The sequence below is a fragment of the Schistocerca americana genome, unplaced genomic scaffold (assembly GCF_021461395.2).
Source record: "Schistocerca americana isolate TAMUIC-IGC-003095 unplaced genomic scaffold, iqSchAmer2.1 HiC_scaffold_158, whole genome shotgun sequence".
Classification (NCBI taxonomy): domain Eukaryota; kingdom Metazoa; phylum Arthropoda; class Insecta; order Orthoptera; family Acrididae; genus Schistocerca; species Schistocerca americana.
Window position 1 is genome coordinate 37,501 of NW_025725666.1, and position 10,000 is coordinate 47,500.

General features: G+C 57.7%; 2 non-coding genes and 1 pseudogene across 2 annotated transcripts; all 3 read left to right on the forward strand.

Annotated features, from left to right (window-relative positions):
• The first annotated feature begins 3,452 nt into the window (after positions 1 to 3,452).
• LOC124570065 lies at positions 3,453 to 5,362 on the forward strand. Its single transcript, XR_006971459.1, has one exon. It is a non-coding gene; the product is annotated as a small subunit ribosomal RNA (ribosomal RNA).
• A 351-nt stretch (positions 5,363 to 5,713) lies between these two features.
• LOC124570069 lies at positions 5,714 to 5,868 on the forward strand. The gene has a single exon (XR_006971463.1). It is a non-coding gene; the product is annotated as a 5.8S ribosomal RNA (ribosomal RNA).
• A 188-nt stretch (positions 5,869 to 6,056) lies between these two features.
• Positions 6,057 to 10,000, forward strand: part of LOC124570034 — a 7,955-nt pseudogene continuing 4,011 nt past the window's right edge.

A 10,000-nucleotide genomic window follows, 5' to 3' on the forward strand; every position in this document is an offset into this window, starting at 1 on the left:
ATGGAACAACACCCAGTGCATCCTCCCTGCCACATTAGACAATCCACACTATCATAACCAGACCGGGAGGTCCACTCACAAAACAGAATATCTCACCCTTCCGACAACCACCATTGCTCAGCTAAGCCACCAACACCCACACATGTCCTACACAGGGGTGCACCCAACATCACAATACTGCCTCCTGTCACACCACACAAACAATGGCAGGAATGAAAGACACAGGTCTGCCACAAGCATGGAATCAGAGCGCCGCCTGTTATGAGCCAAAGGTGCACCCTGACGTGGCAAATCAGATGATGCCGCAGTCATTTACTTACGATAATCACAATCAACAAACCGGCCCCCCCCCCCCAAAACACCTTTCCTTACAACAATGTGTACCTTAACCTAACCCGTATTGTACCTTAACCTAACCCGTATTGTACCTTAACCTAACCCGTATTGTACCTTAACCTAACCCGTATTGTACCTTAACCTAACCCGTATTGTACCTTAACCTAACCCGTATTGTACCTTAACCTAACCCGTATTGTACCTTAACCTAACCCGTATTGTACCTTAACCTAACCCGTATTGTACCTTAACCTAACCCGTATTGTACCTTAACCTAACCCGTATTGTGCCTTAACCTAACCCGTATTGTGCCTTAACCTAACCCGTATTGTGCCTTAACCTAACCCGTATTGTGCCTTAACCTAACCCGTATTGTGCCTTAACCTAACCCGTATTGTGCCTTAACCTAACCCGTATTGTGCCTTAACCTAACCCGTATTGTGCCTTAACCTAACCCGTATTGTGCCTTAACCTAACCCGTATTGTGCCTTAACCTAACCCGTATTGTGCCTTAACCTAACCCGTATTGTGCCTTAACCTAACCCGTATTGTGCCTTAACCTAACCCGTATTGCGCCTTAACCTAACCCGTATTGCGCCTTAACCTAACCCGTATTGCGCCTTAACCTAACCCGTATTGCGCCTTAACCTAACCCGTATTGCGCCTTAACCTAACCTATATTGCGCCTTAACCTAACCTATATTGCGCCTTAACGTAACCCGCGTTGCGCCTTAACGTAACCCGCGTTGCGCCTTAACGTAACCCGCGTTGCGCCTTAACGTAACCCGCGTTGCGCCTTAACGTAACCCGCGTTGCGCCTTAACCTAACCCGCGTTGCGCCTTAACCTAACCCGCGTTGCGCCTTAACCTAACCCGCGTTGCGCCTTAACCTAACCCGCGTTGCGCCTTAACCTAACCCGCGTTGCGCCTTAACCTAACCCGCGTTGCGCCTTAACCCAACCCGCGTTGCGCCTTAACCCAACCCGCGTTGGGCCTTAACCCAACACGCGTTGGGCCTTAACCCAACACACGTTGGGCCTTAACCCAACACACGTTGGGCCTTAACCCAACACACGTTGGGCCTTAACCCAACACACGTTGGGCCTTAACCCAACACACGTTGGGCCTTAACCCAACACACGTTGGGCCTTAACCCAACACACGTTGGGCCTTAACCCAACACACGTTGGGCCTTAACCCAACACACGTTGGGCCTTAACCCAACACACGTTGGGCCTTAACCCAACACACGTTGGGCCTTAACCCAACACACGTTGGGCCTTAACCCAACACACGTTGGGCCTTAACCCAACACACGTTGGGCCTTAACCCAACACACGTTGGGCCTTAACCCAACACACGTTGGGCCTTAACCCAACACACGTTGGGCCTTAACCCAACACACGTTGGGCCTTAACCCAACACACGTTGGGCCTTAACCTGCTCTGTAATTGTCATACGACGCGTTAAATTAGTGTAGTGTTGCCTAACTGCAACCCCCGCAATATAGTTTGCTACCCGCACTGCCCGGTCCCCAGAGTATCGCTTCATGTTAAACACCTTGCAGCTATACACTGTAATGCGGATGGCAGCAGGACGTACATGCTCAATGCCCTTCGCAGTTGTTCATTGGCATTCGCATGGCGAAGCACAGCCTACGTTGTGGTACGGCTTGTGTCAACTGTCCGCTGATGTTGTACGTCCAAATCACACACTGTACTGCACATTGGTCCTCATGTACTGAATGATACATCGTGGTACATGTGTGACCGTACCACGACTGCGCCAACAACGGCGAACCATACGGTCCAAATATTGTGCACTCAGCTACGTGTCGTCTCCCTATAAGAGCTGGATTGCAGTATGGTATGCCGTGGATGGCGATCAGCATGAGCCGTCTGTTGATGTAGTGGCGCGTGTTGTCAGACGTAGTCGTCTCTTCTCACTCACCGTGATAGCATGGTGCACTGCGTTCCACATCTGCGACATGCGACAGAGGCCGGTTGACAGTCGTTCGCGCAATGGACATCGCATACGTACGGGGGCCACCTTCCACGTGTTCGCGAAGCGTGCACATGTTGTTGCGTGTATGTGGGCAGACATAGTGTGTCGTGACACCTGACACAGGCATGCAACAATCGTTGAATTTGCAAATGGCGATGGACGTCTACGTTTGCTGGTGACGTTACGCAAATGAACAACTGGTAAACCGTTGTGGTGCGGTTGTTCTCGCTAGAGGTGAATCAGTGATGGCGACGATCGGTTGAGCTACCAACCGGTTGTTTCAGCGATACCCACCATGCCCACGAACGTGAATGGCATGTGGGTGTGAAGCGATACGCGGCGGTGGCTGGGTGGGACCGTCCCCGGCCAGTGAGGGGGGGCCTCCCGGCGTGCTGGCCGCGCGGTGCGTGGGCGCACGCGCTACAGCCGGCTGGTGGGGGCGGCCAGTGGCAGGCGCGCCGGCCGACGGAGGCGGCAGGCGGCGCAGCTGCGCGCCGGCGCACCCTGCACGCGGCGCCGTGCGGCCAAAGTAGGTCCTCGCGGGCCCGGTGCGAAGCGCGGTGGACATCTGCAGTGTGCTGGTCCGATTGAGGACTGTGTGCGCTGAGGATGCGCCGCCGCCCGGCGCTCGGCGCCGCGACGCCGTCTGCTGCTCGGTCGCCTCTGCGGTTCTCGCAGGTGGTTTGTATCGCAGCTGTGCGGACGTGTTGGCGCGTTCGCTTCGGCACCCAAGTGGGGCTTTTGTCCTTCTGTGGCGCTGGCGTTGGAGCTGCCGGCCACCGTAGGTGGCGCGTGTTGTCTCCCGCCGGCAATGCCACGACAGCACGCTCCCGGGCCTCTGTCGGCAGCGGCAAGCTCAGTTGGGAGCACGGGTGGTCGCACCTAAAGCGTCTACTCGCCAAACTCCGGGCGATTGCGCCTCTCTCGAACCCGACCAAGTACTTAGGACGGCGCTGCGCGCCGCCGGGACCTGAGAGGGTTTCGAGGTGTATTGTGCAGGGGAGCTCAGCCTCCTCCTGTTTGCAGAATAATTGAGCGGACGCTTGCGTGTTCGCGCGGGCCCCCGGGACACACTCCCGGGCGGCCGGCTGCTCAGCTCTAGTTGACGCAGCTCCCTGGTTGATCCTGCCAGTAGTCATATGCTTGTCTCAAAGATTAAGCCATGCATGTCTCAGTACAAGCCGCATTAAGGTGAAACCGCGAATGGCTCATTAAATCAGTTATGGTTCCTTAGATCGTACCCACGTTACTTGGATAACTGTGGTAATTCTAGAGCTAATACATGCAAACAGAGTCCCGACCAGAGATGGAAGGGACGCTTTTATTAGATCAAAACCAATCGGTCGGCTCGTCCGGTCCGTTTGCCTTGGTGACTCTGAATAACTTTGGGCTGATCGCACGGTCCTCGTACCGGCGACGCATCTTTCAAATGTCTGCCTTATCAACTGTCGATGGTAGGTTCTGCGCCTACCATGGTTGTAACGGGTAACGGGGAATCAGGGTTCGATTCCGGAGAGGGAGCCTGAGAAACGGCTACCACATCCAAGGAAGGCAGCAGGCGCGCAAATTACCCACTCCCGGCACGGGGAGGTAGTGACGAAAAATAACGATACGGGACTCATCCGAGGCCCCGTAATCGGAATGAGTACACTTTAAATCCTTTAACGAGTATCTATTGGAGGGCAAGTCTGGTGCCAGCAGCCGCGGTAATTCCAGCTCCAATAGCGTATATTAAAGTTGTTGCGGTTAAAAAGCTCGTAGTTGGATTTGTGTCCCACGCTGTTGGTTCACCGCCCGTCGGTGTTTAACTGGCATGTATCGTGGGACGTCCTGCCGGTGGGGCGAGCTGAAGGCGTGCGACGCGCCTCGTGCGTGCTCGTGCGTCCCGAGGCGGACCCCGTTGCAATCCTACCAGGGTGCTCTTGAGTGAGTGTCTCGGTGGGCCGGCACGTTTACTTTGAACAAATTAGAGTGCTTAAAGCAGGCAAGCCCGCCTGAATACTGTGTGCATGGAATAATGGAATAGGACCTCGGTTCTATTTTGTTGGTTTTCGGAACCCGAGGTAATGATTAATAGGGACAGGCGGGGGCATTCGTATTGCGACGTTAGAGGTGAAATTCTTGGATCGTCGCAAGACGAACAGAAGCGAAAGCATTTGCCAAGTATGTTTTCATTAATCAAGAACGAAAGTTAGAGGTTCGAAGGCGATCAGATACCGCCCTAGTTCTAACCATAAACGATGCCAGCCAGCGATCCGCCGCAGTTCCTCCGATGACTCGGCGGGCAGCCTCCGGGAAACCAAAGCTTTTGGGTTCCGGGGGAAGTATGGTTGCAAAGCTGAAACTTAAAGGAATTGACGGAAGGGCACCACCAGGAGTGGAGCCTGCGGCTTAATTTGACTCAACACGGGAAACCTCACCAGGCCCGGACACCGGAAGGATTGACAGATTGATAGCTCTTTCTTGATTCGGTGGGTGGTGGTGCATGGCCGTTCTTAGTTGGTGGAGCGATTTGTCTGGTTAATTCCGATAACGAACGAGACTCTAGCCTGCTAACTAGTCGCGTGACATCCTTCGTGCTGTCAGCGATTACTTTTCTTCTTAGAGGGACAGGCGGCTTCTAGCCGCACGAGATTGAGCAATAACAGGTCTGTGATGCCCTTAGATGTTCTGGGCCGCACGCGCGCTACACTGAAGGAATCAGCGTGTCTTCCTAGGCCGAAAGGTCGGGGTAACCCGCTGAACCTCCTTCGTGCTAGGGATTGGGGCTTGCAATTGTTCCCCATGAACGAGGAATTCCCAGTAAGCGCGAGTCATAAGCTCGCGTTGATTACGTCCCTGCCCTTTGTACACACCGCCCGTCGCTACTACCGATTGAATGATTTAGTGAGGTCTTCGGACTGGTACGCGGCATTGACTCTGTCGTTGCCGATGCTACCGGAAAGATGACCAAACTTGATCATTTAGAGGAAGTAAAAGTCGTAACAAGGTTTCCGTAGGTGAACCTGCGGAAGGATCATTACCGACTAGACTGCATGTCTTTCGATGTGCGTGTCGTGTCGCGCAACACGCTACCTGTACGGCTCGCAGTAGCCGTGCGCCGCGTGCGGAACCACGCGTGCTTCTCAAAACTAACGCCAATGTTGTGTGGTACGAGCGCTGAAGCGCTGGAGCGGCTGGCCTGCGGCACCTGGCGCCTGGCGCCGGTTTTGAATGACGTTCGCCCGACTGCCTGTCCGCTCCGGTGTGGAGCCGTACGACGCCCATCGGCCGTGAGGCTGTTGGACACAGAACGCTTGAACAGGGGCCGCCACACGCCTACGTCCCGCCTATGCAACTGTCTTGAAAGAGACAGTGGAAACTAAGAAAAGATCACCCAGGACGGTGGATCACTCGGCTCGTGGGTCGATGAAGAACGCAGCAAATTGCGCGTCGACATGTGAACTGCAGGACACATGAACATCGACGTTTCGAACGCACATTGCGGTCCATGGATTCCGTTCCCGGGCCACGTCTGGCTGAGGGTCGGCTACGTATACTGAAGCGCGCGGCGTTTGCCCCGCTTCGCAGACCTGGGAGCGTCGCGGCCGCCTGTGGGGCCGGCCGCGCCTCCTTAAACGTGCGATGCGCGCCCGTCGCCTGGCGGTTCGCATACCGGTACTTACTCGGTAGCGTGCACAGCCGGCTGGCGGTGTGGCGTGCGACACCTCGTACAACGACCTCAGAGCAGGCGAGACTACCCGCTGAATTTAAGCATATTACTAAGCGGAGGAAAAGAAACTAACAAGGATTCCCCCAGTAGCGGCGAGCGAACAGGGAAGAGTCCAGCACCGAACCCCGCAGGCTGCCGCCTGTCGTGGCATGTGGTGTTTGGGAGGGTCCACTACCCCGACGCCTCGCGCCGAGCCCAAGTCCAACTTGAATGAGGCCACGGCCCGTAGAGGGTGCCAGGCCCGTAGCGGCCGGTGCGAGCGTCGGCGGGACCTCTCCTTCGAGTCGGGTTGCTTGAGAGTGCAGCTCCAAGTGGGTGGTAAACTCCATCTGAGACTAAATATGACCACGAGACCGATAGCGAACAAGTACCGTGAGGGAAAGTTGAAAAGAACTTTGAAGAGAGAGTTCAAAAGTACGTGAAACCGTTCTGGGGTAAACGTGAGAAGTCCGAAAGGTCGAACGGGTGAGATTCACGCCCATCCGGCCACTGGCCTCCGCCCTCGGCAGATGGGGCCGGCCGCCCGCGCGGAGCAATCCGCGGCGGGGTCGTGTCCGGTTGCCTTTCCACTCGCCGCGGGGTGGGGCCGTTCCGGTGTGCGGTGGGCCGCACTTCTCCCCTAGTAGGACGTCGCGACCCGCTGGGTGCCGGCCTACGGCCCGGGTGCGCAGCCTGTCCTTCCGCGGGCCTCGGTTCGCGTCTGTTGGGCAGAGCCCCGGTGTCCTGGCTGGCTGCCCGGCGGTATATCTGGAGGAGTCGATTCGCCCCTTTGGGCGCTCGGGCTCCCGGCAAGCGCGCGCGGTTCTTCCCGGATGACGGACCTACCTGGCCCGGCCCCGGACCCGCGCCGCTGTTGGCTCGGGATGCTCTCGGGCGGAATAATCGCTCCCGTCAGCGGCGCTTCAGCTTTGGACAATTTCACGACCCGTCTTGAAACACGGACCAAGGAGTCTAACATGTGCGCGAGTCATTGGGCTGTACGAAACCTAAAGGCGTAATGAAAGTGAAGGTCTCGCCTTGCGCGGGCCGAGGGAGGATGGGGCTTCCCCGCCCTTCACGGGGCGGCGGCCTCCGCACTCCCGGGGCGTCTCGTCCTCATTGCGAGGTGAGGCGCACCTAGAGCGTACACGTTGGGACCCGAAAGATGGTGAACTATGCCTGGCCAGGACGAAGTCAGGGGAAACCCTGATGGAGGTCCGTAGCGATTCTGACGTGCAAATCGATCGTCGGAGCTGGGTATAGGGGCGAAAGACTAATCGAACCATCTAGTAGCTGGTTCCCTCCGAAGTTTCCCTCAGGATAGCTGGTGCTCGTACGAGTCTCATCCGGTAAAGCGAATGATTAGAGGCCTTGGGGCCGAAACGACCTCAACCTATTCTCAAACTTTAAATGGGTGAGATCTCCGGCTTGCTTGATATGCTGAAGCCGCGAGCAAACGACTCGGATCGGAGTGCCAAGTGGGCCACTTTTGGTAAGCAGAACTGGCGCTGTGGGATGAACCAAACGCCGAGTTAAGGCGCCCGAATCGACGCTCATGGGAAACCATGAAAGGCGTTGGTTGCTTAAGACAGCAGGACGGTGGCCATGGAAGTCGGAATCCGCTAAGGAGTGTGTAACAACTCACCTGCCGAAGCAACTAGCCCTGAAAATGGATGGCGCTGAAGCGTCGTGCCTATACTCGGCCGTCAGTCTGGCAGTCATGGCCGGTCCTTGCGGCCGGCCGCGAAGCCCTGACGAGTAGGAGGGTCGCGGCGGTGGGCGCAGAAGGGTCTGGGCGTGAGCCTGCCTGGAGCCGCCGTCGGTGCAGATCTTGGTGGTAGTAGCAAATACTCCAGCGAGGCCCTGGAGGGCTGACGCGGAGAAGGGTTTCGTGTGAACAGCCGTTGCACACGAGTCAGTCGATCCTAAGCCCTAGGAGAAATCCGATGTTGATGGGGGCCGTCATAGCATGATGCACTTTGTGCTGGCCCCCGTTGGGCGAAAGGGAATCCGGTTCCTATTCCGGAACCCGGCAGCGGAACCGATACAAGTCGGGCCCCTCTTTTAGAGATGCTCGTCGGGGTAACCCAAAAGGACCCGGAGACGCCGTCGGGAGATCGGGGAAGAGTTTTCTTTTCTGCATGAGCGTTCGAGTTCCCTGGAATCCTCTAGCAGGGAGATAGGGTTTGGAACGCGAAGAGCACCGCAGTTGCGGCGGTGTCCCGATCTTCCCCTCGGACCTTGAAAATCCGGGAGAGGGCCACGTGGAGGTGTCGCGCCGGTTCGTACCCATATCCGCAGCAGGTCTCCAAGGTGAAGAGCCTCTAGTCGATAGAATAATGTAGGTAAGGGAAGTCGGCAAATTGGATCCGTAACTTCGGGATAAGGATTGGCTCTGAGGATCGGGGCGTGTCGGGCTTGGTCGGGAAGTGGGTCAGCGCTAACGTGCCGGGCCTGGGCGAGGTGAGTGCCGTAGGGGTGCCGGTAAGCGCGGGCGTTTAGCGCGGGCGTGGTCTGCTCTCGCCGTTGGTTGGCCTCGTGCTGGCCGGCGGTGCAGGATGCGCGCGCCTGCGCGGCGTTCGTGCCCCGGTGCTTCAACCTGCGTGCAGGATCCGAGCTCGGTCCCGTGCCTTGGCCTCCCACGGATCTTCCTTGCTGCGAGGCCGCGTCCGCCTTAGCGTGCTCCTCCGGGGGCGCGCGGGTGCGCGGATTCTCTTCGGCCGCCATTCAACGATCAACTCAGAACTGGCACGGACTGGGGGAATCCGACTGTCTAATTAAAACAAAGCATTGCGATGGCCCTAGCGGGTGTTGACGCAATGTGATTTCTGCCCAGTGCTCTGAATGTCAACGTGAAGAAATTCAAGCAAGCGCGGGTAAACGGCGGGAGTAACTATGACTCTCTTAAGGTGGCCAAGTGGCGGCGGTGTGGCTGCATCCGGACTTGGCTTTTCGAAGTGCGGTCTTGATGTAGTCGTGCTGCTGCTGCGAGGTGCCTTCCTTGGGTTATAGTTACAGGGAGAGTGATGCGCAATACATGGGCCTAGCCCTCTTAGCCTCTCCTCTCCTGCGGTCTTCTCCCCTTCTCGTGGGCCCGCTGATTTTTGCAGAGTGGAAGACCGCACCAGGGGCTTGGGGGGGTTACCAGCCCCCCCTCGCATTATCCCTTTATAGTTGGGGGCAGCCGACAAGAAACAAGAGATGGTGGCCCTTCCGCTGAAGGTGCCACCCCAGCTACCCCAGCACCTATCCGGCCAACCGGCCGTAACGAAAATGCGATAGTTTGTGTAGCTCCCTTTGCTTGCAGTGAGTGCCACCGCACTTTTACCACGAAGAACGGTCTCGGGGTCCATCGCCGCCGCCAACACCCTGCGGCCGCCAACGCTGAGATCGTGACGGAGAGGCATCGCGCGAGGTGGACGGAGGAAGAAGTCCTGTCGCTCGCCAAGGCAGAGGCCGAACTGTTCCTGGAGAGGGACGCCCGGTTCTTCTTTGTAAATCAAGAACTTACCAGGATGTTCCCCGACCGAACGCTTGAGGCAATCAAGTGCCGACGGCGGCAAGCTGCCCACAAGCAGCTTGTCCGCCAATTCATGGAGGCACTTGAGTTCGGTCGGGGTGAAGAGCCGGCGTCCCGCCGTGGAGCAGCGAGCTCGCTGCCTGACGCGGGCGAGGCCGCTGCGCCGCCCGTCGACGCAGCCGAGGACTTCGCGGCCGACACCACCGGGCCGCCGCCGGAGGGGCCGACTGACGCCGCCATCTGGGAGCATCTGGCGGGGCTACCTGCTTCCGCCCAGCGTTTCTCTGCCCTGGATCGAGTCATTGGTCTGGGGCGGGGCACGCCGCCCGATGTCATCCTGGGCATGCTCCCGGATGCCCTTGCGTCGGTCGGGTCCAGGGGGGAGAGGTCGATCACCAGGACACAGCGGCCGCGCCAACCATCCAAGCGGCCGCCTGCCGCCCCGCCGC